The 27,739-nt window shown below is 35.7% G+C and overlaps 1 long non-coding RNA gene across 1 annotated transcript in view; it reads right to left on the reverse strand.

The window, feature by feature from the left end:
• Nucleotides 1–4,009: 4,009 nt before the first annotated feature.
• The window catches only part of LOC148846108 (uncharacterized), a 59,094-nt gene continuing 35,364 nt past the window's right edge, over nucleotides 4,010–27,739 (reverse strand). The window contains exons 2-3 of the long non-coding RNA XR_016101851.1: nucleotides 5,181–5,361; nucleotides 4,010–4,468 (exon numbers count right to left, since the gene is read on the reverse strand). This is a non-coding gene — a long non-coding RNA (uncharacterized LOC148846108). The remainder of the gene's footprint in view (nucleotides 4,469–5,180; nucleotides 5,362–27,739) is intronic.

The following is a 27,739-nucleotide window of genomic DNA, read 5'->3' on the forward strand; positions in this document are numbered from 1 at the left end:
TCGTTGGAACTTGGAACCACTTCCATTTTCTTGTGCGAGGACTGAAAGTATGGAGAGTACGTGTCTTGGGGATTGAAACCATGATGTGGGTCATAAGATTTCTATCGTCGCCATGGCCGTTGCTGGGCGACGTCGGTTCATCCATCCGGCTTTAAATTTATGTCTGGCCACTCCCCCCATGCCGTCGTTAATCCTCAGACGCGTTCTTTGTAGCCGTTCAGTTCAGCAGATTTCAACTGCATTGATCGAAAGCTAGCCCTAATTCCATTGGGTTTATCTCGTCTCCTGGCCAGTTCAGACTATTTCTTCCTCCGCTTCATCCACTCAGTCGATCCAAGCGACTCTGTTTCCTGGCGACGAATTCGGGCCTGAAATTGCTGATTCCGTAAAGCAGGTTGGTTCCCGCCGGCGCCTCGATCCACTGGTCTCTCTTGTTTATTTCTCCGCCTATTCTTACTTGCTTCTGTTCGTTTTCATTCTTCATATTTGTGTCCGATTATGTTAAAGTTTTACAAAATTCAGCCATATCCAATTAATCATGAACGATATTTGCTTATTTACCATCATAATCAGGTGTTGTTTCTTCTATTTCACCTTCTTAAAACACTTCTTATGGTCAATTGGTATCGGTAGTCGGTACGCAGAAAATTGTTAGAAATGATACATTGATACTGGCGATAGCTTCAGGATAGGGGTGATCATGGGCCGGCCTGGGTCGGGTTTTACACTTATGATAAGGGGTATAGCTTAGGCCCAAGCCCAAACTGGCCCGGGGTTCTAAGCCTAAAACATAAGCCCCAGCCCAGGTCTATAGGGTCCGGACCGGGCCAGGACTGATTCTAGGCCAATGTCACTCATATATAAAATATTACACATCTATATATTAAATGACATAACATGCATATAAACTTATTTTATACATTATATAATATAAAATATTACATATAATATAAATTATACATATCATGTTATAATATTTATATATAAAATATATAATGTAATGTAAAATAACATCTATACATATGTATACATTATACACAAAATTATAAATTTAAATACATATGGGCTGGGCCAGACCTAGGCTGGGCTTGAAGTATTAAGCCCAAGCCCGACCCTAAAATTTATGGGCCTGATGTAGGCCTGGGCCTGGGCCAGGGCCGGGCCTGAACACAAAACCCTGGCCCAAGCCCGAAATTTTCAGGTCAGGCTTGTGCGGGCCGGGTTGAAATGATCACCCTTGGATATTGATCTGGAAAAATCCAATAGAATTAAAGTAATAGGTCTAAAGACATCTGATTTATTAAGACTTAGAACAATTTAATGAGGGAACATCATTTATATGGTCAAACGCGTTAAGTAGGTCCCATGAAGTTACAGAATTTCTGATAATGGCAAGAAATGATTCCAAGATTGATTCTCTCCAGCAGCGGCAATCTTCATCCCATCGAAGCCTACATCATTGCTCACCCCATTGATTCTCTCTGTGATTCCCCATTTTGAGCCGTAATCTGGTGGAAAAATTCTTGGATGGTTAATAAATAAAAATAATTGATAGATGAATATCACTATTCGCTGGGATAGGTACTAAGTTGACATTTTTTGAAGTTTAAGTATTGGATTAGCATGTTTTGAAGTTTATGGACTAAAGTGAGAATATGCCCAAAGTACAAGGTATTAATGTGCAATTTTCTTTATCTAAGGAGAATTTGATTTTGGTGATCCTGTGTGTATTTTTGACTTCGTGTTTTCAAACTGCCATTGACCAAGACGATCTAATCACTCAAGCCATCACCCCCAATCATGATTCTAAGTAGGGGTGCAAATGGATATCTGATCCGATCCGAGATCTGATCCTATTTTGTTGAATTCGGATCACCCCAGTTTGAATCGGATCGGATAATAGGATTTGATCATAAATCGGATCGGATTTGGATCACCCCTATCCGATCCAAGAAGATCCAACCCAATATAATAATGCATATATATGTTATTTATTTATTTATAAATATATTATTTATATTGTATTTTTATAAATTTGTTATACTATTTATCTTTTTATAAAAACATGTATATATATGATGAAAATAATTTAAAATACTTGTACATTTTGTTTTTTTTTTCTTTTTTAAATTGGTATATTTTATTTTTTTTAATAATTTATTAATTTTTAAAGAAATCAAGTCGAATCAGATTAGATCGAAAGATCTAACTTACCAATAGGATTCAAATTCAGGTCGAGGCCTATCAGATCTGATCGGATCAGATCTGCTATGAACAGTGTTGGATCAGATTCAAATATACCCTTACGCGAATCTGGTCCAATCCATTCACATCCCTAATTCTAAGTATGATTTAGTAAAACCTCACTTTTGACAAAAAAGCTTTGGTCAAGAATTGTCTAGCCCGAACAGTTGAACCGTCGACCCATTTGACTTGGTCATCAGGTCATGGGTTATACATTGAAACTTTTGAATGCCGTAACTATTCATTCAATTGTCCGATATGATTGAGGTGATATTTATGGATTTGAAATGATTTATTGATATCTATGTGTCCAAGGGCCTGAGAAACCTTGGCCCACTACTTTTATCCAATAAAAACTATTTGGCCACAAATCCAAATTTTTAGCATTATTACTGACATGTCACAGTCTAACCCATTTGACCAAGATAGTCGAACTAGTGACCTATAGCCCAAAAGCATAAGTGATTCAGTCTTTGGGTTGGTTTACAAAACATTTTAGCTGTTTTGTCCATAGCTATTGTCCCCCAATTAAAAGATATAGATCCTGGTTTTCTTGTAGTTGTTGAAACATTCAATGCAAACAAATGTTCATGAGCTAAATATAAAATAAAATTTAACGTAACTTATAACAAACTAATAAAAAATAAATTATATTTATGTCTTAAAAGGCAAAAACCCCAAAAGCATTGGGTTTTCCTCTTTTTTCTTTTATTTTTCTTTCTATATTTTTAAACATCTTCATCATTGAATTTAAATATTTAGTAGCTTTTTACATAGTTTTCTTCATTTTTCTATATCTTATTATATTATTTGTGATGTCACAAGTTGACACTATTTTTATCAAGGTGGTTGAACTGTTAATTTGTGTGACCCGAAGGCAAAAGGGTTCCATTTTTTGGTCATTTTTAAAAGAACTTGTTAGGGGTATAGCTTAAAAGAACTTGCATGGGCTTCGTTAAAAGAACTTAAGGCAAAAGGAGTTAGGGGTATAGCTTAAGTAGGCCTAATATGAACCTGATCCAACTCAATCAAAGATTTTTCATAGGTTAGACTTGAGTTTTCAACTTTAGGCTGGGCTCAGGTTGGGCTGTTCACGGGTCAGGTTGGGTCAGGTTACTAATGCTTTTCCAACCGACCCAACCTGGTTGGGTTACCTGAAAATGAAACCGAAACTGACCTTGTGTTAAGAAAAATCGACATGGTCGGTCTGAATCGGTTTGGATTGGTTTGGGTCGGTTTTGGCTCTACGTAGTGGTGATTCAGTTGCTGTTCTTTTCTGGCTCTACATTCCCAAAGGAAACCGGCATTTCTTTAATGGGTCTCATGATGCTTGTCTGTACTCTTCCAATTACTTTGATATACTTCCCCCAATGGGGTGGAATGTTTTGTAGCCCGTCCATGGATCTATATTTTGTGGAGGGAGCAGAGTACTATTCGCTAGAGTAAGATTCCAATCTTTAGGAAACTATGTAATGGATGGACCAAACTATCAAAGCCGGCCAACTCCAACAAAAGCTAAGAAGATGCTCTCTGCTACTGTAGATAAGTAATGGTGAAATTTAAGGCAAACATTTATTCATGTACTCTTTTTTTATTTGCTGATGGCTTATTTTTAATGTTTACAACATACCTACTAATGAACTCGGTAGTGAAGGGCTCCATATAAAACTCTATCTTTCTTTCAACCCTTTTTATTGTCAAACGCAAAACTTTAAGAAAAATATTTGATTTCCTTTAATTAATGAAAAGAAATGGAGCCTTTGGATTGGTTGAAACTCTATCTTTCTTTCAACCCTTGCAACCCTTGCATTGGTTGAAATTCAAGTAAAGATACCACAAAATTCAAAGTCTAAAGTCTGAATGGAACTCGATCAAAATCCATTGTACAAGTAGTGTAGTGTAGTGCCTTATTTCAATTCCAATTTCCACAAAGTTTTGTGGAGGGTAACTAGTGAGTTGCCAAATTTGAGCATCAGATTCCAGACTCCAGAGCATTTCACTAGTCATTTTGCCAACCGGTGTCCACTTTCACTATAGAGATGAGAGATATATAGGTGTACTTGATCAAAATCCATTGTACAAGTAGTGTAGTGTAGCGCCTTGTTTCAATTCCAATTTCCACAGAGTTTTGTGGAGGGTAACTGGTGAGTAGCCAAATTTGAGCATCAGATTCCAGACTCCAGAGCATTGCACTAGTCATTTTGCCAACTGGTGTCCACTTTCACTATAGAGATGAGAGATATATAGGTGTCAACTTACATTATAGAGAATAGAGATGAAAGGTATATAGGATAGGCTATAGATGATCATTAATCATCCACAATCAATGGTTAAGTTTGTCAGAAAACAAGAACTACCAAATCCTCAATCAATGGAATTGGAATCCAGCTTTCATTTCTATCCAAACCCGTTACCCGAGATAAATCTTAATTCAATTCAGGTAAAGAACAAATTCTTCATATAAAAACAAGTGTGAAGTAAGGTTTAAAACATTCATAAATTGAACATCATTTCAGCCATCCTATGATAAAATTTAAATGAAAAATTAATAACAAAAGTTGTTCATTAATCACTAATCCAAAATTGCTTGCAGCCATTCAAAAACTAGGTGGCCTAATGGACTTTGGAACTTCATGTTTGAAGAAGAAATGCTGCCATGCTAATGACTCAACTATCAAGAAACAAACAAGAAAAGTTTTTGTAGATTGTCACATTACTTGGAAAATGAAATTTTAAATTGTAGAAAAAAATAATTACACTTGTAAAGATTATTAAGTCTTATCAAAACATCAATCATCATCACTTAATTGCACTTGTTCAGTTGTTTCTGAGAATTCTAATACAAAGAAACAAATATTAGTATGTAACCCAAAAAATTATATAAGTTATAAATAATATCATGAAATAAAGTTTATTCACAAGATAACAAATATTACCTAATGCAATTTCTTCATATTTTTCCACTTCATTCATAGCTTTTCGAACATCAATTGGGATTGGTTTGGACTGTAACCCAATCTTGGCCATATATAAGAGCCTCCACCATTTTTAGAGATAGTGAACTCCTAAATGGTTCAAGTAAACGCCCACTTGTGTTGAATGCCGATTCCGAAGCAACTGTAGAAATTAGCATGGCCAATACATCTCTTGTTATTTGAGAAAGTATATGATACTTTTGAGAATTCATTTTTCACCAAATCAAAATGTCAAATGAATCACTTGGCTTTTCACAAGTCTCTAACAAATACCTTGCAACTTCATATTTACTTTCTACACTTTCTTCACTTTCTAAGTGTTTTTCAAATTGAGATGCTAAGAATCTCCATGTATCCTCTTCATTATGATCAAAATCCATCTTATTAGAAACTTTACTTCAAATTGATGCTTCATGTCCAGCATTAAAATTTGAATTGCATTAATGATCATGATAATAGTAATATAAACGATTAAGAGTTGCCTCTAATCTCTCGATCATCTCTCTAACCCTCAAACTATTATATATTTGACCAAAACAAAATTTCACATATTTTAATTTGTAATAAGGATCCAAAACAATGGCAACATATAACAAAAAATCAGATTTTCAAGGTTCTCCCAATATTTATCAAACTTCCGTTTCATGCACTTTGCCATAGAACTCAAAAGACTGTCTCCACTTCTAGACAAATGAACCAACCTAGTTTGCAATGCCACAAGTTCATGAAAAAATGTATTCGATGTGACATAAAGAGATCCCGAAAACCGCAATGTTACATTATAGAAAAACTTTAAGAACTTCACAAAGCATCTGGCGTTGCCGCAATCATCATATTTAGGATGCTCAACATACTTATTCCCTCTCCCTTTTCCTCTCCTATTCCCACCTCCATTCTCCTCATTTTCATTCTCATCACCACCTTCAAAGTATAAGAGATATCTTGGGTCATCCTCACCTAACCGGTCAAAAGCTCTTTCAAAATTTTCAGCAACTTCCAACATCAAATAGGTAGAATTCCACATACTTTCAACATCAAGGCATACAAGATTCTTATTTTCTATTATCTCTTTCTCAACACACCTTTTGAAAGTTTGAAACCTAGACGAAGATGATCTCACATATCTTACTGCATTTCGGATTTTGAGAATAAGCTCATGTAAGTCTTTCAATTCTTCTTTCACTATCAAATTCACAATATGAGCAAAACATCCTAAATGCATGAATTCATGTTCTAAGATGGTGCCTTTCCAATCCCTAGTCTTCTTTTTCAATATCTAATTGCACCATCATTAGAACTTGCATTATCAATAGTAATTGTAAAAATTCCATCAATGCCCCATTCTAGCAAGCAATCCTCAATAGTCTTACCAATTGTTTCTCCCTTGTGATTAGGAACTTGACAAAAGTTTAAATTTTTTTGTTCAAGTTCCATTCACTATCAATCCAATGTGCTATCAAGCACATATAATTTAAATTTTGGATTGATGATCAAATATCAGTGGTAAGACATATATGTTGATTTTTCTTCACTTTTTGTAGTTTCATCTTCTTCTCAAGAAAATTTTTCATACAATTTCTAGAAACTGTGATACGGGATGGGACTGTAAACTTAGGTTGCAAAATTCGAGAGTAGTTCTTAAATCATTTCCCCTCCATAATACTAAAAGGCAATTCATCAATTATAACCATTTTAGCAAGCTCTTTTCCATCTTCCTCAACACTAAAAGTCACTGCTTTTAGCTTACTAATAGTGAGACAATCTTCTCATCCTTCATTTTTAGGCTCAAAAGACAATGTCTTTTGCCTTGTATCAACCATATAGGGATATTTCATGCACTATTGCTGCAAATGACTCCACATGTTACTAGTGCCATGATTTTTTGTGTCATATGCGTAGTCTTTTCCACAATAGTTACATGCAACCCTAGGTTCATCTTTATCCTCCATTTTAGTGAAATGATCCCAAATTTCTGATTTTAATCTAGAACCTTACCTTTTGTTTTGCTTAGTGGGCTGTCTCCTAGTTATTTTACGAGGAGCAGGGGGATTTTTTACCAGATTTGCAGCCTCAGAATCTTGTTGCTTTGAGCCCATTGCTATTAGATCTTCAACTTCATCAACTCCATGCACATTTTCACTTCTTTTAGGATCCATTTGAAAACAAAATACCATTATAAATTTAGAATGATTATTGAGTTTCTCAAGATGAACATTTCTAATGTAACAAATTAAGAAAAAAACAACTAATTGGTTATAATAAAAAACTATATATGTTATTTTTTTATCTAACATCAATAAAACTGAAATATATAAAATAATAAAAATATGTTTCAGAATATATATTTTTGGAAATATATATTCTGATATTATATGTATCTGATATATTTCAGTTATTGAAATATATATATATATATATATATATATATATATATATATATATATATATATATATATATATATATATATATATATATATATATATATATATATATTTATTTATTTAAGTTTTAATATATATTTTAGATATATATTACTATATTATTTATATATATATATCAAAAATATACATATTATATATAAAATTTTAGAATATATTTTTTGGAATATATTTAAAACTGAAATATATAAAAATATATAGTTTTTTTTGCAAATGATGAAATTACTATAAATATCTATTACTATATTTCAAATATATATGTGAAAAATATATATTCCGAAATATATCAGATATATATTTATTGAAATATATATCTCAGCTTTATTATATATTTCAGATATATATTACTATATTTCAGTTTTAATATAAATATTTCAGATATATTACTTTAATATATATATTTAGTATTTATATATATACATATTATATATAATATTTTAGAATATATTTTCTGGAAATATATTTAAAACTAAAATATATATTTTAGAAATATATATATATATATATATATAAACAAAAATATATATACAAATATATTGGAATATATATTTTCTGGAAATATATATCTGATATATTTCAGAATATATATTTTTTAGATATAGATTTTTTCAGATATTTCGGTTTTTATGCAAAACCGAAATATCTTTATTTAACAGTTTTAAATATAAAATATATTTAAATTAAAACCAAAATATATATTTAAATAGATTAGGTTTTTCATACAAAACTGAAGTTTTTTGTGCAAATATATCATAAATAACTGGATTTTTTTCAAAGCTTAAACTTAAACAAAACACAAATAAAATATATCAACTTGTAACATGCATTAAATTTGAAAAAAATTTAAATAAAAAAAATACTAACCTTTGAATAACTGAATGTGATGCTTGTTGCTTGAGTCTTGAGAAGTTGAGACTTGAGACTTGGGCTTGAGTTGAGAGAATGAGAAAATGGGAGTTGGAAGAGCCAAGTTCAAGTGGTGTCTTGAAGTTGAGAACTTGAAATTTCAAAATTTTTATTCTTGAGAGTCAAATTGTATTAGAGATTGTGCTCGAGTTTGCGGCTAAGGGCTGACCAAGTTAGAAGTTACCAATAAAAGTGAAAGTCAAATTAAATTAGAGAAAGAAGACTGAAATTTGGAAATTTCAAGAAGGCTTCTAATCAAAGTTAAAAAGGACACCTAAATGTAATTGCCTATTTGGTGTAAAAGACCTTAAAACTAGGTTCCTTTCTTTAAACTTTTCCAAAAAATGCAAGAAGCTACCATCTAAAGGAGGGAAGGTGTAGGGAGTAGGAATAGGGATTCCTTGTCTTGCAATACTTGCCATTAATGTCATTCCTAACTAGAAGACTAGAAACTAAGTTAGGTTGTAACTAGGATAGAGATAAGTTAGTTAAGTAGGAACTAAGTAGGTTGTAACTACTAACTAGGAACTAAGTCGGTTCGGGTCGGTTCGGTTTCGGTTTTCACACAACCGAACCAAACCATCGGTTTATGATTTTTTGTAACCTGAAACTGACCAGTGCTGAAGAAAACCCGACCAACTCAGGTTGGGTCGAATCGGGTTGGTCGGTTTGGTCGGTTTGAGTCTTCTTATGAACAGCCCTAGGCTCAGGCCAAACAACTCAAGCCTAATCTAAATTCAGGTTGGACTTTGATTGAGGCTTTAGGTAGTTCAAGCCCAAATCAACCAATTTGATTCCATCCAACATTTTGTGAGATACATATCTACATATTATCAATATATTCTACCTAGAAATTGGGCTACAAAGCTCAACACGTCCAATCCCAAGCCCAACTCAAGTTGGGTTAAAGCTCGGATTAGGCCTAGGTTGGTAAGAGAAAAATTAGTGGTAATTTTCAATAATTATTGATAATTTACTAGCCCAAGCTTGAGTTTACTTAGGCTTGGGTCGAGTTTAAACTACCCGATGCCTTAACCGAAACCCAACCTGAGTTTAGGTTAGCCTTATCTCATGTTGTGCAAAAGCTTAGGTTGAGCTAGGTTGGGCGCGAGTTATGCCCACCCAACCTAAGGTACACCCCTAGCTCCTTCTTTCTCAAATTCTTTTAACAAGACTCGTGCATCACAAGATCCCCCCCTAATAATTAATAGCACTAATTTTAATTTATAGTTACTAATAGTAATTTTAATTGCTAGGATTAGTAATAATTTATGGTATTTTTTAATTATTCACAAAAATAGTTAATAATTATTATTAAATTTTATAATTATAGTTAATAATTATCAATTATGAAATAATAAATTTTATAATTCTTAATTTATAAAAATATTTTTATATGTAGATAGATTACTATTATTAACAGTAATAATAGTTAATTTAATAATCAATTTAATTATTCATAAAACAATTAATTATTGTTAGTAATTAATTAATTTGTTCGTAATATATCACTAATTAATTAACCATGAATAATTAATATATCGCTAATATTAATTACTAAAAACAATATTATAATTTGGTATTAAATTTAGGAAATTTTTAATAAATCATGGATACAAATAATAGATTTTAAGTGAATTTTGGTATTTTTTGATTAATCCTAAAGCGAATTAATTAATTTCGATAAACAATTAGTAAATTGCAAACAATATTAGTAATTAATCCCAAAAATATTACTAAAATGAAAATTATAAATTATTAAAAATAGTAATATTGTTTGGGAATTTTTATTTAATCGAAAAAATAATTAATTTATTTTGGTGTGAGTCATAATAAAATAAAATGAAAATTTTAATTATAAACTATAGGTAATATACCATTTAAAGTAAATGGGTTTAATTTGGCTGGATATTAATGTAAACCAAACCATACATGATCTAATAGACCACATCACTTCAGTTAAATAATGGATGAAATAGAGAGAGAGAGAGAGAGAGAGAGAGAGAGAGAGAGAGAGAGAGAGAGGGGTCTTAGTTAGAAGTAGGGAAGTGGGGATTAGTTAAGAGTATAAAAAAAGTTCGTTATGTGCTAAGCAATATTTTAGGAATGAGGAGAGGTTTTTTATGAATTAAGACTTTATGAGAGTTTTAAGAACAATAAATTAGGAGTGTGGAGAGGTTTTAGGAGAGAGGGGATAAAGAGAGATTTTAGGAATGTTTTTATTAAGGAGATGTTTCAATAGAAAAAGAGGAAGTCAAAAAAAGGAAACAAAAACAAAATAAAAAAAGAAAAGAGAAAAGGAAAAAAGAGAAAAAGTGAAAAAAAGAAAAAGTGAAGGAAGGAAAAAGGAAATAATGAATAAATAAAAAACAACAACAAATCATGGCACAAATATATTAAAACATCAAAAAAAAGAAAAATCAATTTTTTCCAGCCCTAAATGAAAAATATTGGGTGGGTATGGGTGGATTCCAAATAGAAAAAAGGGAAAAATATAAAAAGGTAAACAGAAAAAAAATATATATAACAATTGAAAAATATAAAAAGAATAAAAATATTTGGAATGGAGATGTATTGAGGTTTAGTTCATCCATACAATGGTGTACGGAGGAACTAACCCTCAATACTTCTCCATTCCACATTCTAAGGGCATTAGAACAACCGCTGAAGTAACACATAAAGGTGTAATGCTTCCATGACACTTGGGTTGTTCTAGTGCCCTCAGCATATGTAATGGAGAAGTACAGAGGTTTAGTTCCTCTATACACCACCATACTCCATGAACGATGAGAGCTTAGGGAAGGAGGCTCATGTAACACTAAAAGGATCTATTTTGTGACACTTCCATATCCTTTGGCTTATTTTAGTGCCCCCAGCATATGGTATGGGGATCCTTCAAAAAAAAAAGCATATGGTATGGGGAAGTATGGAGATTTAGTTTATCCGTACTCCTCTGTACTCTACGAACAAAGAGGGTTTGGGTAGGGTAAAGAAAAAATATAAAAAAGAAGAAAAATATCTTTTTCTTGGGTGGGTTCCAAATATTTGATAAAATAAAAATAAAAAAGAAGAAAAAAGGTAAACAAAAACGAAACAAAAAAAAAATATATATATATATATATATATATAACAACTGAAAAAAATAATATATCATAATAAAAAATAATAAAATAAGGAAGTCAAAAAAAGGAAATACAAACAAAATAAAATAAAAGAAAAGAGAAAAAAGGAAAAAAAAGAACAAAAAAAATAGAACAATAATAAAAATAATAAAACAATAAAAAAAGAAAAAAGTGATAATTAATAATTAAATAGTGAAAAATCATAAATAAAGAAAAAAGGGAATTAAAAAAGAACAAAAAAAAAGAGAGAAGTGAGAGAAAATAGAAAAAAGAGAAAACACAAAAGAAAAAAGAGAAAAAAGGAAGGTATCCAAGGTAGTTTAAAGAAGAATAAATAGAATATGAGATAATGGTACACAATGATCTAATTGACTTCCCTTTTTAGGTGAGTTATTCTTGAAGATCTAGAATTCATAAAGCACTGTGGTTCAACCCAAATTCTTTGTCATGTCTAAAACTTCTCCTAAGACCGATTGCATCTCTTAAGCAGCGGTCCCGCCAAACACAAATATGACAGTGCTAACTCATGCCCATTATAGTGACTACCTCCATCTCCAAGAAAGATTGAATGAGATGTCTATTAAGTTGGCCAAATTGGAAGCCAAGAAATCCCAAACTACTAAATTTACTCCCGTAATGGGAACCCAACCATCTTTCCCTTCTGCATCCTATGTCTTTGGACCCTCCTCATCCCAAAACCCAACACCTATGCTAGGAACAAGATACTGGTCACCTCCCTTTGTGTTACTGTGGGAACCAAATAGGCTCATTAGTTGAGGACATTTTCCACCCATAACTTTGAGAATTCAACCATTGCTCAACCCACTGTTGCGTCCAAGGGAGGAAAGAATTTGATTATGGCTATTGCACAGTTGCCACTCTAAGATTCCTTTAAGATTGAATTAAAGCAGATGGAAGATGAGTTGAAGAGGCTAAAAGAAGCTCAAAACTTGGGAGTTACAAATTTCAAAGAGTTATGTTTATACCTTGATGTGGAATTGCCTACTAATTTCAAGATTCCAAACCTTGAAAAAATTGATGTGAAGGGATGTTAATAGACCCATCTGAAAATCTTTTGCATTGATATGTTTCAATATGGCTCAAACGAGAATTTGCTCATTCATATGTTTCAAAAGAGTCTTACAAGGAGTGCTAGGACTTGGTTTGCAAATCTAGGGGATGAAAAGAAAAAGACTTGAAAAGGTGCTTCAGAGGCATTCTTAGACCAATTTTCTTACAATATGGAGTTAGCACCTAACCGAGAAGATCTCGAAGTCTCTAACTCAGAAGTCAGGAGAAAGTTTCTTGGATTATGCATATCGATGGTGTGAAATGGCAACTAGGTTACAACACCCGATGCCAAAGGAAGAGATGCTGTGGTTGTTTATCAAGATGTTAAAGGATCCATATCAAACAATGTTGATTGCAGAACCTTTGAAGGATTTTAATGATATCGTGAAGGGAACTATTAGAATCGAAGAAGCTCTTAGGAAAGGTTGAATCAATCTAGTGATGATCTCTAGAAATTCACCATTGCTTGGAAAACCCTCACCTAAGCATCAAGAGGAGAATGAAATGCAACCCATCCCATGTACCTCAAGCCCATTATCCAAAAAGTTTCAAAGTTGTAACCTATCCCAGATCTTTTCAGACCAATTGGACCACCTCCAAGTAGACATATTATCCCTCACCAGTACAAGCACAAACATATCATCTGCCTCCCGTAACCCTGATCACTCAATAATTGCTTTAAAAAAAAAGAAAAAAGCCTTCCCCTTTGCCATGTCCTCATTCTCAACTGCTCCATGCTTTAGCTTAAGGAGGATTTTTGCAATTGCTTACATGAAGGCCTCCACGGGATCCCAAACCTAGAAATTAGACAAGAATTCTTATTGTAATTATCATCAATGACCCGATCACACCACCAACCATTGCTAGCAGTTGAAATTTTCAATTCAAGATTTGATTGATGCCAACATTCTTACTTTCTAGGACTTTATCCAAATGTAGCATTTTATAGAATTTAACTATAACCCACTACCTAATTGAGGAGTAACATTCGACACTTCCATCAATTTCTTGGGCGAAGGGAAGGCATTTTGTGTAGTCAAAACACAGAAAAAAAAAATTGATTAGAAATGATATTGGTGATAGGTTTAGGATATGATCTGGAAACATCCAATAGAATTAAAGTTATAAGTCTAAAGACATATGATTTAGAGAGAACAATTTACTGATGTAATCATGGAGCATCATTTATATGGTCAAACGCGCTAAATAGGTCCCATGAAGTTATAAAAATGAGAATGGAGGAAGTGCAATGGTCAAAGACCCTGATTTCCCTTTTTCAATATTACCCCTGCTAAGTAATGAGTTTTGTTTTGTATATATTGACAAATGAGCCTGATTTTGCTTTTACAATATGTCCTGTATAAAAGCCATAGAAAAAGAAAATAGCAGAAGATTATGTCAACATCAGCGCTTGTCGAAGAATCCATCATGCTTAACCAGCAATGATGAAATATGTAGATAAGATCTTATGAAATGCATGCCTAAAGGGAAAAAAACACACTGGGTAAAGTACTATACCTTTTTGTAATTTTTCAAGTAAGCAGATAAATAGAGATGCTATTTACCTTTCTCATTCCCGTGAATAAATTTATGGAATTAGAAAATTAATCCTAGAATTTGGCATCCTTGATCTCCTAATCAAGTCAAACTAGATTTTGATGATTACGGTTATGGAAATAAAACAGGTATTGGATACATGGCCTTGGATCAGTGTGTTATTTTTACATATCCATTGTATCTGATTGTGTATGTAGGAAGAGTGGGAATGGACTTGATCTATTTCTAATTTGGAAGAGTAGCTCCTTCATTTTGTACTTAACATTACTTAATTTTTATTAAGTGAATTAGAGGTAGATAGAGCTAGACCTTGTCTTAACTTCAAACTCTTTCCTTTTCATGTTTATTTGTTAGTTAATAAGCTTTATGCTGAATGCTTGTTTAGTTCTTGAGAACATTGTTGCTCATCATTTTAAAAGACAATAACTAGTTTATGGTGAACTTGCACATGCAACGCACGTGCCCCACCACTAGTCTATTACCCATTAATAAAAATGAGAATGGTTCATTGTTTATCATCAAAAGACCCTGATTTCATATTTTCACTTTTACCCCTATTATAAAAAATTTCCACTTTTACCCTTTATCCAAACATCAAAACACCTCGAGAAAAAAGTGGGTTTATATGTGTTAAAATGGCAGCAGAATAGGTGAACATGAGAGCTATAGATTTTTCACTTGGACACTTGTTGCAAATGGAACTTAAAGTGTTCTTCTACTTTAAGTTCGATCTTTGATGATAATGAAAGGGTCGATTATGCCAAGTTAATCAGTTTTGTTTCTTTCTCATCAAAATCGGTTTTGTCAGAAAGCATAGTTGAATGATTGCCATCAAGTAGGACAAATAAGATCCCATTAGCATGGTTCCAACATTCCAACAATATAAGAGTTAATCTAGCAAGTAAATTACTTCTACCTAATGTATTTTAAATTTTAATTTTAATTTTTTCTCTAAAAATAAAGATGCTGAACTCATCTATTAGACTTAGTCATGCATGTTTTTCTTTTCTTATATGTCCAATTTGAATACAAGACATTTTTCTTCGGTTCTAATAACATTCTTTTTATAGGACAAACTCTATATTTTAAGTAATGTGTTTGTTCAATTAACTTACTAACAAATCTAGAAGATGTGAAGATTGGGTGGTTACTAAAACGTACTCCACGTGTTTGGGTTTCAACAAGTCTTAGGTTTGCCTGGTTATGTTTTCAAGTTTTGGTCTTGAAAGAAAGTATACAGAGGTAGGGTGAAGGGACTAAACAAAAATTGGGTGCTAATACTCATGGTGGTGGTATTTTATTATTGATAAGACTCTTGCTGTTATGCATGACAATCTCTATTAGCTAAGAATGGAGCATGATGTTATGAGGCATGTAAAGTATGAATTTTATAGTTGGTTTACCAAATGCACAGTGAAATAAAGAATCAATCATGGTGGTTGTTGATCACTTTTCTAAGATGGCACATTTCATGCCATGTAGCAACTCTTGATACAACTAATGTGGCTAATCTTTACTTCAAAGAGATTGTGAGACTCCATGGTATTGCCATAACAATCACTTCAAGTCAAGATTCTAAGTTGATAAGCCACTTTTGGAATCTTCTTAGAAACTAGGTAGGTAAACACATTCGATAGTGGGATATCATCCTACCTCAACTTGAATTCACATACAATCATTCAACTAGTTAAACCACTGGATGTAATCTTTTTGTAGTCTATGGTTGCAATCCTGTCGGCCCATTGGATTTGGCTCCACTTTCCACAATTCAACACTTCAATGGAGGTTTCAATGGAGGTGCAATGGAACGTGCCAAATCCATTAAGAAGTTGCATGAGCAGGTTTGAGGACAAATTGAGAAGCAAAAATGAGAATTATCAACTGCGGCAAACAAGCATAAGAAGTCTACAAATTTCAAAGAAGGAGATTTAATATGGGTTTTGTAATCTAACAGGGATAAGGATAGTTTAAGAGTCTTGAAAGTGGATCAAGAAATGCCTTAGTGACTAAGAAGATGGGTTAAGGGAAGGTCTAAGAAATTGGCTAAGTTTGGAACTAGGATGATCAAATGGACATCCAAATGAGTGAAAGAATGGAATCCCCTCATGTCTTTCTTGTTTATCTATTTATAAAACTGAAGAGGCAAGCTGCATGCATTGTGATGCAAAGAGTTGGGATCTTCTTAGTCCCAACTATCGTTAGAGAAGTAGATCCCGTATTTCTCTCTCCTAAGGACGTATGTCCTTAAGGACTACATGATTGTTAGATCGCACTAGTGGGGACTTGTGTGATGCATGAGATTTATCAAGAGAAAGTGAAACGATAGAAACTGATAACTATTATAAGGAAGGAATTCCATGTTTTTAAAATAACTAATCTTTATTTTATTGATAGTTATAAAAATAATTTAGTAATTTGGATTAGTAATAATAATAAATGATAATAAATTATTGTTAATTACTTAAATAAAATAATTATTTTTCCATATTATCTATTAGTGTTCTATTTTATTTATTTTACTTTATTAATAATTAAATGTTACAATTTTTTGTAAATATTACTTAAATATTTAAAATACTTAAATATTAGTAAATATTTAAAATTAGGTTTTAGTCATAATTAATCTAAGCCTGAGCTCGAGGTTTAAGACTTCAAGTTGGACTTTGGTTTATCGTTAACCTGATCCAATCCCCAAGTTACACCCCTAAGAGCAATGCAACATTCATAATTAGACTGAACCAAACCAAATAGAACCCATGCACACATTTTTTTTGGGTTCTTAACTATTTTTAAATGAAAATTATTAATATTGAAGCCAAAGGAGCTATGGGCTACCCCCATTGTGTAGCCTAATGAACAAAAAAAAATCTTGAGCCGAACCCCAAGCGTAATAATATTTTCCTAGGCCTAGGATTGGGATAGGCTTGTTCGTGTTAATTATAAAACTATGATATTTATAAATATTTTTATTTAACTTTAATTTATTATAAAATATATATAATGATTTTTATCTATATATTAATTTGTTATCTAAATATATATGCATATAACATTTAGTTCAAGGTTAGGGGTTGCTTAGCGTGGGCCTTGCTCGTTAAAGCTATCAATAGACTCCAAAAGTCCAATGCCCAATTTGACTCCAAATCTCATTAAGTATCCTTGATTTGGATGTTAGAACTTTTATTTGATAAATAATCAGGCCAGATGTGGATTTAACCCCATCCGATCTAATTAAAATCTGAGTCCAATAAAAAATATTATTTTACATATACATGTAGTATAATTATGTATACATATAGTATAATTATGTATACTTATAGATATTATATAATTATATAAACTTATATATTTATTAAGTTTAGTATCAAGTTTCATATTATAAGTTTTTGACAATTAACCAATTAAATAGAACTTAAATATGAAGTAAATAAATAGAATTTGGATGGGAGTGAAACTCCCTATCTTTGGAACATAATAGGCTTATAATGGAAGAGGCCTATAGAAATATGATAAAATAGGTTAATGATGGAAGGGGTGAAACCTATGTCTTAGAATTTTCTCCCTCTTTCTCTCTCATTAGTGTCGACACAAATTTCATGTATTTGATTAACACAAAATATAGAGACAAATTAAAAAAATAAATTTTTAATAAAAAATAAACAAGGGAATGAACTCTCTTTGATTTCTACTCGATGACATGAGCAACCTCTAAGTAACGGTCGAATTTGGTGAAGACGAGGGTTGTCGGTATGTTTCTCGTATTTCTTAAAGTGTTGATGTGGATTTCCTTAATTTTGGTCATTTGGGAGATTTGATGTAGATTTCTTCACTCCGGGCTTCGTGCTCGAGCGGCTGTGAAGGATGCTTCTCTAAGAAGGGCCTTTGTGGTGGCTTGATCTTCTTTGGAGAGCTTGAATCCAAGTGTATTGTTGAGAAAGAAGCAGTTTTTCCCTTCTTCCTTTTCTCTTGATCTTTCAGTTGTTGGAGTTTGCAGGAGTTTGTAGTTGCTTGCAAACCTCAAGTATTGGTGTATGAGAGCTTCTTGCAATGTGATTCTCCAAAAGGAACTCTTTCTTCCTAGGCAAGGCTATTTATAGCCAAGGATTAAGGCTGCCACCTCAGCCCACTTAGCTAACAAATCCCATGTTTGTGGGGTGTTGGGTTAGGATTAATTCCCATGCATGCACCATTATGTAGGAGTTAGTGGTCTTGCTAATGGGACCACCTATTACAATAGGATATGGGCCAGATTGGACTTGATACACTTTGATCCTTAGGCCATCAAGACATATTTATGTAGTCTTGGGCCTTGGGCCCATGAAGGCCCATATTAATTCAGAGGTTGTCATGTAAAGTAAGCCCATTTATTTGGCTTAAAAATTCACATGTCTACAAATGCCCTCTCGAAGACGAGGTGAGGGAGCTCCGTACAATGCCGCTGTCCTCAACAATATTGATTTTCATATTGGATGGTAACTTGACTTGAATGTTTGTGGAGATCTTGTTCAGCTTGTGGGCCTTGAGGAGATGTCATGACATGTGGCTGACCTTGGGTAACTAAACCCCAAAAGAATTTGCAAGTCTCGTAGCCAATATTCCTTCTACAAAAGTTGGTCTATCTAATGTTCGATTTCCATAGAGTCCTTTTGCCACTCTAATTCTCTTACTCTATTAGCTGCCGAGTCAATCCATTAGTTGGAATTTTATACTATCTTGTCATTGAAGTCTCGTTGGGGTTGTTATTGGAGGAGTCCCATAGTTTGTTGGACTCCTAGTACAACACGTACAACCCAATCTTTTATAAACATACCCCCACCACCATCATAGGACCTTACTTACTCGAAACACGAAAGCAATACTTTAGTTGCTTGAATTATGATTAGAGCCCTTAATGCTTGTGAAGATTTTTTTATAGTTATTGATGCTGTCAAAGAAGCCCACTCTCTTTTCATCGTTTATTGCTGCTTGCCATCAGAGCCGAAATCGAAATCAAAACCTTTGAAAGCTTTAAGCGGGTCTTCTTTTCTTCCGAAAAAATACAAAGATTATTGTTGCAGATTCAGGTTAGTGTATCATTTACAGCCATAGCACGTTGACTCCCTTTGTCCTTTTTATGATTTGGATGCCCCAACCAACAAAGTTATAAATGCACATTGGATAGGATCTGTGATTCTGTGGTATCGCCCTCTTCTCTCTGGCGAGAAGAGGCTCGAGACCGCCCTCGAGCTATAGTGACTAAAAGTTCACCGCTCCAGAGGAAAGATAGAGAAAACAGGAAATTTATAATGTCATTCACGCTTGTAATATCAGATCGATGGGTTTGGATTCTAGTGGGCCTTGACTGGGTATGTGGGCTCAATCTGCTGCTCTGATGGGTCTCTCTCTGGAGGAGTCATAAAGGTAGGTTGGGCCGAGGTGTCCATTGGTATGCATATCACCCCCTCCCCCTTATCATAAGCCTTGTCCACAAGGTGAGCTCTAGGGTAACTCACTTTCAAAGTCTCCCAGTCCTCCCAAGTAGCATCAGTAGGTTGGGTGCCTTCCCATTGTATCAGCATTTCTATCCCTGCTCTTTCCCCTTTTTTGACTATCCGACGGGCTAGTATTACCATGGGACAGGGGGATAAAGACCCATTGGCATTCAGAGGGGGTAAGGTGGTCATGGGTTAGCCCTGACTCCCCAATTTTTTCTTGAGCCATGAAACATGGAAGAATGGGTGTAGTTTACATTCAGGGGGTAATAATTCCAATCGGTACGCCACTGGACCAATCTTCTCGAGCACTTTGTAAGGTCCATAGAAGCAAGCTGCCAGTTTTTGGGACTTCCTCAAAGCACGACTGGTTTTCCTGTAGGGCTGAAGGCGTAGAAAAACTAGATCACCAACCTCAAATTGCCTCACTTCTGTGTTTGTCTGCCATGACCTTCATACGGTTTTGTGCCTGGGTCAAGTTTTCCTTGAGTTGTGATAAAATCTTATCCCTCTCTAGCAGTTCATCTTCTACAGCTTGAGACTGTGCTGTTTCGGCAATGTAAGTTAAGGGTGTAGGAGGAAGTATGCCATAAACTGCCTGAAATGGGGTGATCTTGGAAGAGTGATAGGTGGTATTATACCACCATTTTGCTAGGGCCAACCACTTAGCCCAACTGTGGGGTTGCATGCTTGCAAAACACCGTAAATAGGTCTCTAGAGTTCTGTTAGTATCTCCGTTTGGCCAACTGACTGGGGGTGATAAGCTGAACTCATACACAATTCCATCCCCTATAATTTAAATACTTCATTCCAAAAGGTGCTGGAAAAAGTGGGGGTGATAAGCTGAACTCACTGACTATACTATCGATGAGGGCATCCCATGTAAGCAGAATATTTCTTGCATGAAGACCTTTGCAATGCCATGAGCTATAGATGGATGAGTGATTGCAATGAAGTGCCCATACTTAGATAGGCGATCTACCACTATTAGTATATATGTCTTTGAAGGGATTAGAGATCCATCATATGGATGGCCGAACTTATAGGTAGGTTGGGCGAAATTTCAAAAATTTCCTCTCCCCTCATCTATGAATCACATTCCCTATTTTAGAAAATCTGCATTTTCAATGATCAACCATAAATCAAACCAGATCTGAAACCAGAAACAGGAGAGGGATATACCTGATACGGAGAAGTAGTATCTCCCAATGGAGGTGTTCACGCCCAAGGTAAGAACCAAAGACTACTCCCACTGAAAATGGCGTAGTGTAGGATGGAGAAGAATCAGCAGTGTTCTTCCAAACGAACCGAACCCTTCACAAGAATTCGCTGGAGGTAGTGAGAACACCTTTAGATCAGCCTTTCTCCAAAAACTGATATCAAGATCCAATCTTGATCGCTCCTACTAGAAAGAGGAGATCGAATTGGCAGTAATGGTGGTGGCAGGAAAGCGGCAGCAAGGAGAAAATAGTTCAGTCTCACTGGGTGTTGTGTTCTCTTTTTGAATTTCGAATGTGATTGATCTTCTATAGTTGCCGCCCCCTTCTCCTTTCATAACCTTAAAGGGATCAGTTCCTAATCCCATTAGGAACTGCTAATCCAAGTCATATTTGGATCTGAATTCCCCTTAAGTGATAAGGATAGACCATTATCTTATATGCATATTAGATTAGTCTTCTCCTAATCTGATTAAGAGGTTTCCAGATCTGAATCTGTATTCAGATTTGGACTCTCATAGTGGATAGGGTAAAATCCTATCCTATCTACTAATCTAATCTCAGATTTGCCCCTTCTTTAATTGATCAAAGCAGCCCAGTTTGAAATGGGCTTTAGGCCCATTAATAGTATGTGCTCACTTAGCCTTCCAAACTATTGCCCAGTTGGGCTTCTTTGTATGGCATGGGACCCAAGCATTGATCTACACATCAACCACAAGGGTTCGGCCCAGCCTTTCTTACAAGGCCTAGCCAAATTCACTGGAAAGCCCAACGAGCCCCTTGAGCCCATCACATGGACTCTATGGGCCCAACATTTACACTAAGTGGTCCCTGGGCCAAGCCACCTTGTAACACCTAGGGACTGTGAGCAGATACAAGATTAGCCCATCAGGTATTATTTTTAATGGTCTTACACTTAACCTCTTAGCCCATAATGATCATACACTGCTCGACAAGAGAGGACCTCTCCCTCGACTGCAAGGAACAGTGCTACACTCTCTACTCACATGGATCCCGGGAATAAAAACCTTTTTTGCAAACATTTTGAAACCATATTTATATAAGATATATTTTGCAAAAGAAATTTCAACGATTGAAATCGGTTGTCGGCTGTCTTGGTTTCCATCAGAGAGAGTGCATCCCCAATCATTTCCTTTGTTCGACAAAGCGGCTGGTCCTGTCACTATGATCACCCACTCAAATGAATTCTCATGCTGTCCCAATATACCCAGGTTTTGACCCCTGCTAAGGATCTCACTGATTGGCATATCAAAGACATCCCAATCCGACACCTAGTGCAGTGTCATAATCGAGTCTAGGGGTCAGGTGTAACTTTTCAGTTTTGCCCATTAATCTCCATGGTCCAGGGCAATACTGGAAATCTGGTCCGGTTCAGGGTTTCAAGTAAACCTACACTGCATGTACCTCGGGTCTAACTCTGGCAGCTGAGACGGGACACCTCAACACTTGGCGGCACACCAGTGTCAGCCTTAGCAAGATAAATCTCCCCAGACTTATCCAACGGTTGTGAACATTCTAAACTAACACGAGTCTCATTAATTGTCCAGTTTAAGGGTATTACACAGAAACACACCACAATAACAAGAATCAAATATGTACTTTATTCATTTACAATAAATGTCATAATGTACATCATTCTGATTGGAGCTAATGGCATACACTATCTAACAGCTCCCACTTGCACTTAGGTCCAATCTGGTATAAGCCGGAGTCCCAGACTTTTCACGGGTTTCTCAAACACATTTTGTGTGAGTGGCTTATTCAACGCGTCTGCTACATTCTCCGCTAATGCTACCTTCTGAATTAGGATGTCCCCTCTACCAATAATCTCCTGCAGTATGAGGTACTTTCTCAAACACACGGCTTCCTTGGCAGCTTCACTTGTGGCAATGTATTCGGCTTCGGTTGTGGAGTCTGCCGTGAGCCCCTATTTGCTGCTTTTCCAACAAACAACACACAATCCTATCATGAAAACATACCCAGATGTAGACTTTCTATCATCTGAATCCGACTAGAAAACGGCATCAGTATACCCCTGGATCTGTAGTGAGCTACCATCGAATACCAAACAAAACTCTTTTGCCCTTCGAAAGGACTTAAGTATATTTTTCACAGCAGTCAAGTGCTCTTGCCCTAGGTTGGCCTAGAATCTGCTTACCACACTCACTGCCTGAACAATGTCAGGACGAGTGCACAGCATGGAATACATGATGCTCCCTACGACTGAGGCATAGGGAACATCCTTCATGCCCTCAATCTCCTCAGAAGTCTTGGGGGACATCTTCTTGGAGAGAGTGACTACGTGCCTGAAAGGAACATTTTAGGCTTACCGTTAAATGGCCATTTTGTCATCTTACCCTGAAGGCAAGGCTCACAAGTGGGAAGATCTTCTACAATTAGAAAATCCAAAGGAACATTCTTTACCATCCTTGTGATACGGTCAACACCGATATGGCCAAGTCGGTAATGCCACAGGCATGTGGGATTAATGGTATCACAGATTCTTTTCTTGGGGATATCAGCCGACGTAGTTTTGGCTATGTTAGTTTCTAGAGAAGGATGTAGAACATAAAGACCGTTCTCCAGTTCCCCTTATGTGATGAATCTGTTGTTTCTTTTAATAGTAATCGTATTACTAAAGAAGACAAAATAACCTTCCGCACACAATTTTGAGACAGAAATCAAATTTCTTCTTAAATTCTGTACAAAAAGACAATCTTTGAGTATAATTATTCATTCTCTAAAAATTAACTCTACGGTTCCTATAGCTGCAACTGCAACATTTGCAGAAGTCCCCAAGTAAAGCGCTACTTCTCCTTCACTCAGCCTTCTGCTTACCTTGAACCCTTACAGTGAGTTACACGCATGAGTTGAAGCCCTGGAGTTAATACACCAAGAATTAGAAGCATCCAACAAATTGGTTTCTATGACACAAGATTCGAGATTACTTTTCTTGGATTCTAGGTATTGAGGACAGTTCCTCTTCCAGTGGCTGGTCTGCTTGCAATAGTGATAGGCATCTGATGCCTTGTCCTTCCTCAACTTCTTGGGTTTGGAGGCCTTCTTAATTAATTCCTCGGCTCTCTGCAACATAGTGCTGAGTTCCTGCAAGCTGACATTCAGCTTGTTCATGTTGTAATTCATGATGAATGGATTGAAGGATGTAGGCAAAGAGTTGAGAATAGCATCAATCTAGGTTACTAGATCCAACCCGGATCCAAAAGCCTCTAGTTCCTTGATATAACCCATCATCCAAAGACAATGGTCGTGAACCTGTTGGCCCTTGGACATCTGTGCGGTCATGAATTGTTTCAAGACCTTCTGCCAAGTAGAACGGTTCTGCTCTTCATACATTGCCTTGATACTGTCCAATATGTCCTTGGCTAGTTCGATCTGATCGAACTATCTCTGTATTGGATTATCCAATGAGGCAATGATATAGTAGCAGGCAAGGGAGTTTTTCTCCTCCCATTCTTGGTATTCTCTCCTTCGGGCCTCAGAAGCCCTATCTCCCGGACGTTCCGGGGCAAGATTATTGGCCACCTTATCCAACTTTTCAGAGGTCAAGACCAACATGAGGTTACGGTACCAGTCGGCATAGTTTGGGCCCTTAAGCTTGTTGTCATCAAGAAGCTTTGCAAATTGTCCGTTTGCCATTTTCTGATAAAAGAGCAAACATCAGTCCACAACCTAATTTGATTCATGTTCATTACATAGATATGGCTTTTAATCTATGTTCCATTCCCATTTGTTCATCTCTGAGATTCTCTCCTATCTCAGTGACGAAGACAGCAACTTGTCTCTAGAAATGTGGGAAACCACATAGGGTGCATGGAGCCAACTGTTTCGGCTGCAAAACCCCACCACCTTTCTGTGAAGGATCATATCTACTCATCATATGAGCTTTCCCTTTGGCCTCTGTCAGACAAGGTTCATAGCCTTTTTAGGTTAAACCTTTCTATCCAGTGAGTGCTCACCCATCATATTCGTGAACGCCAAGGTACCGTGAGAGAGTTCCCAATTTCTGGTGAAGCCCCTCCCACATCAGTCAATGATGCCCCTATCATCTTATGAAACACTCAGACAAATCCAATAGCAAATGGATAACACATTTTCTGCTGCGTTTCCTCATTACTAAGGATTCACCTTCATGCTAATGATGGAAGGCCTTTAGAGAGTTCATCATATGAATCTCCCTATCACATGCACTCATATTGCTGGAGGGAACAAAATTTACGCCCTAGTTTAATTTAGGTCAAACCAAAGTGGCTCCCACTGACTTTCATAAAGCCAGATTTTGCTAGGCCTTAAACGGCTAGGGTTCCACACGGATCCTCTTCAAGAGGTGTGGGGCCCACCACTAAGGGAGATCATCCTATGATCTTTAGGGACACCATGGCAATGATGTGCATTCAGCCATAGTGTGCGCAAGAGCCACTGTCGTATCTGCATGAGCCAAGTACATATGGCACATGTACGTGGCACATCACACATCCATACATCACATACAAGGATAAATTGATCCAATCAATTAAATATTTGTAAAGCTCATAATTAAAGCCCATTTTAATCCATAACTTTAACAATTAACATTATCTAGGTATATGGGCCGAATTAGGGTTAAGCAGTTCGGCTCATATAGCTTTTCCTGCAAAAGTGGGCTTTTTGCAGTTTTAACAATTTAAAACTGAGCCTTACAGGTTGGGCCGAATTAAACTCTTAATTAATTATCAATCCTTATGCCCATCAGTGGGAAATTAGGGCTGACAATCAGCCTCCATCGAACCCTAGATTCGGTCCAACCAGTTTGGGCCAATTTAGTTCGAATGGGTCTAGGGTTTGATGTTTAATTAAAGATTTAATCCAAGAAACTGATATGAAATTAAATACTGATTAAAGAAAAACAAGAATCAGTCAAAGGGGGCTGTTCGCACATTCCATCCTACAAAACAGAGGTTAGATCATAGTATGCAGTTTCACAAACTGCAAATCACAGGTAGCGATCTTGACATCTACAAATTCTCCTTCTGCGCCACCATCTTCGATCAAGAAAATAAAATAAATAGAAAACATAATTTTTATTAATATTACATCTGATCGAATCCTATACATTCAGTCTAGAAAAAAAAAATTATTTACAAACCATAATGTAAAAAGAAACTGCAAATCACAGATTCACTGCGCCAGTCAAGATTTCGATCTCTAGTTGTACGAACAACCCATAAATCAAGAAAATAATAAAGAATTGTTCTAAATAAAATTCAGATTTATAAAATTTAATTTCACCATTCACCCTCTGTCTCGGAAACAAATTTTCTAGAACACCTTCCGCCCATTTGCGCAGGTTCAAATCTACATTATTTTGGTTCAAGATTTGAACCTAGGCTCTGATACCACTGAAGGGATTAAAGATCCATCATATGGATGCCCGAACCCTATAGGTAGGTTGGGCGAAATTTCAAATATTTCCTCTCCCCTCATCCGATAATTACATTCCCTGTTTTAGAAAATCTGCATTTTCAAGGATCAATCTTGAACTATAAACCAAATTGGATCTGAAATCAGAAGCAGGAGAGGGATATACCTAATACGGAGAAGTAGTAACTCCCAATGGAGGTGTTCACGCCCAAGGTAGGAACCAAAGACTGCTCCCACTGAAGATGGCGCAGTGTAGGATGGAGCAGAATCAGTAGTGTTCTTCCAAAAGAACCGAACCCTTCACAAGAATTCGCTGGAGGCAGTGAGCACACCTTCAGATCAGCCTTTCTCCAAAGACTGATATCAAGATCCAATCTTGACCGCTCTTGCTAGAAAGAGGAGATCGAATTGGTAGTAATGGCGGCGGTAGGAAGGGGGCGGCAAGGAGAAAACAACTCAATCTCACTAGGTGTTGTGTTCTTTCTCTGAATTTTGAATGTGATTGATCTTCTATAGTTGCCGCCCCCTTCTCCTTTTATAACCTTAAAGGGACTAGCTCCTAATCCCATTAGGAGTTGCTAATCCAAATCATATTTGGATCTGAATTCCCCTTAAGTGATAAGGATAGACCCTTATCTTATCTGCAGATTAGATCAGTCTTCTCCTAATCTGATTAGAAGGTTTCCAGATCTGAATATGTATTCAGATTTGGACTCTCTAAGTAGATAGGGTAAGACCCTCTCCTATTTGCTAATCTAATCTTAGATTTGCCACTTATTTAACTGATCAAATCAGCCCACTTCGAAATAGGCTTTAGGCCCATTAATAGTATATGCTCACTTAGCCTTCCAAACTGCTGACCAATTGGGCTTCCTTGTATGGCGTGGGACCTAAGCATTGATCTACACATCACCACAAGGGTTCGGCCTAGCCTTTGTTACAAGGCCTAGACGAATTCACTGGAAAGCCCAACAAACCCCTTGAGCCCATCACATGGACTCTATGGGCCCAATACTTACACTAAGTGGTCCCTGAGCCAAGCCACCTTGTACAACTTAGGGACTGTGGGCAGATGTAAGATTAGCCCATCAGGTATTACCCTCAATGGTCTTACACTTAACCTCTCAGCCCATAACGATCATACCTGCCCGACAAGAGAGGACATCTCTCTCGGCCGCAAGGAAGAGTGTTGGACTCTCTACTCACATGGATCCCGTGAATTAAATCCTTTTGCAAATATTATGAAACCATAATATATACATATTTATTTATATCCGTATATAAGATATATTTTGCAA

Source organism: Nelumbo lutea, chromosome 7, assembly GCF_056320005.1.
Source record: "Nelumbo lutea isolate HS-2025 chromosome 7, American lotus-T2T, whole genome shotgun sequence".
Classification (NCBI taxonomy): domain Eukaryota; kingdom Viridiplantae; phylum Streptophyta; class Magnoliopsida; order Proteales; family Nelumbonaceae; genus Nelumbo; species Nelumbo lutea.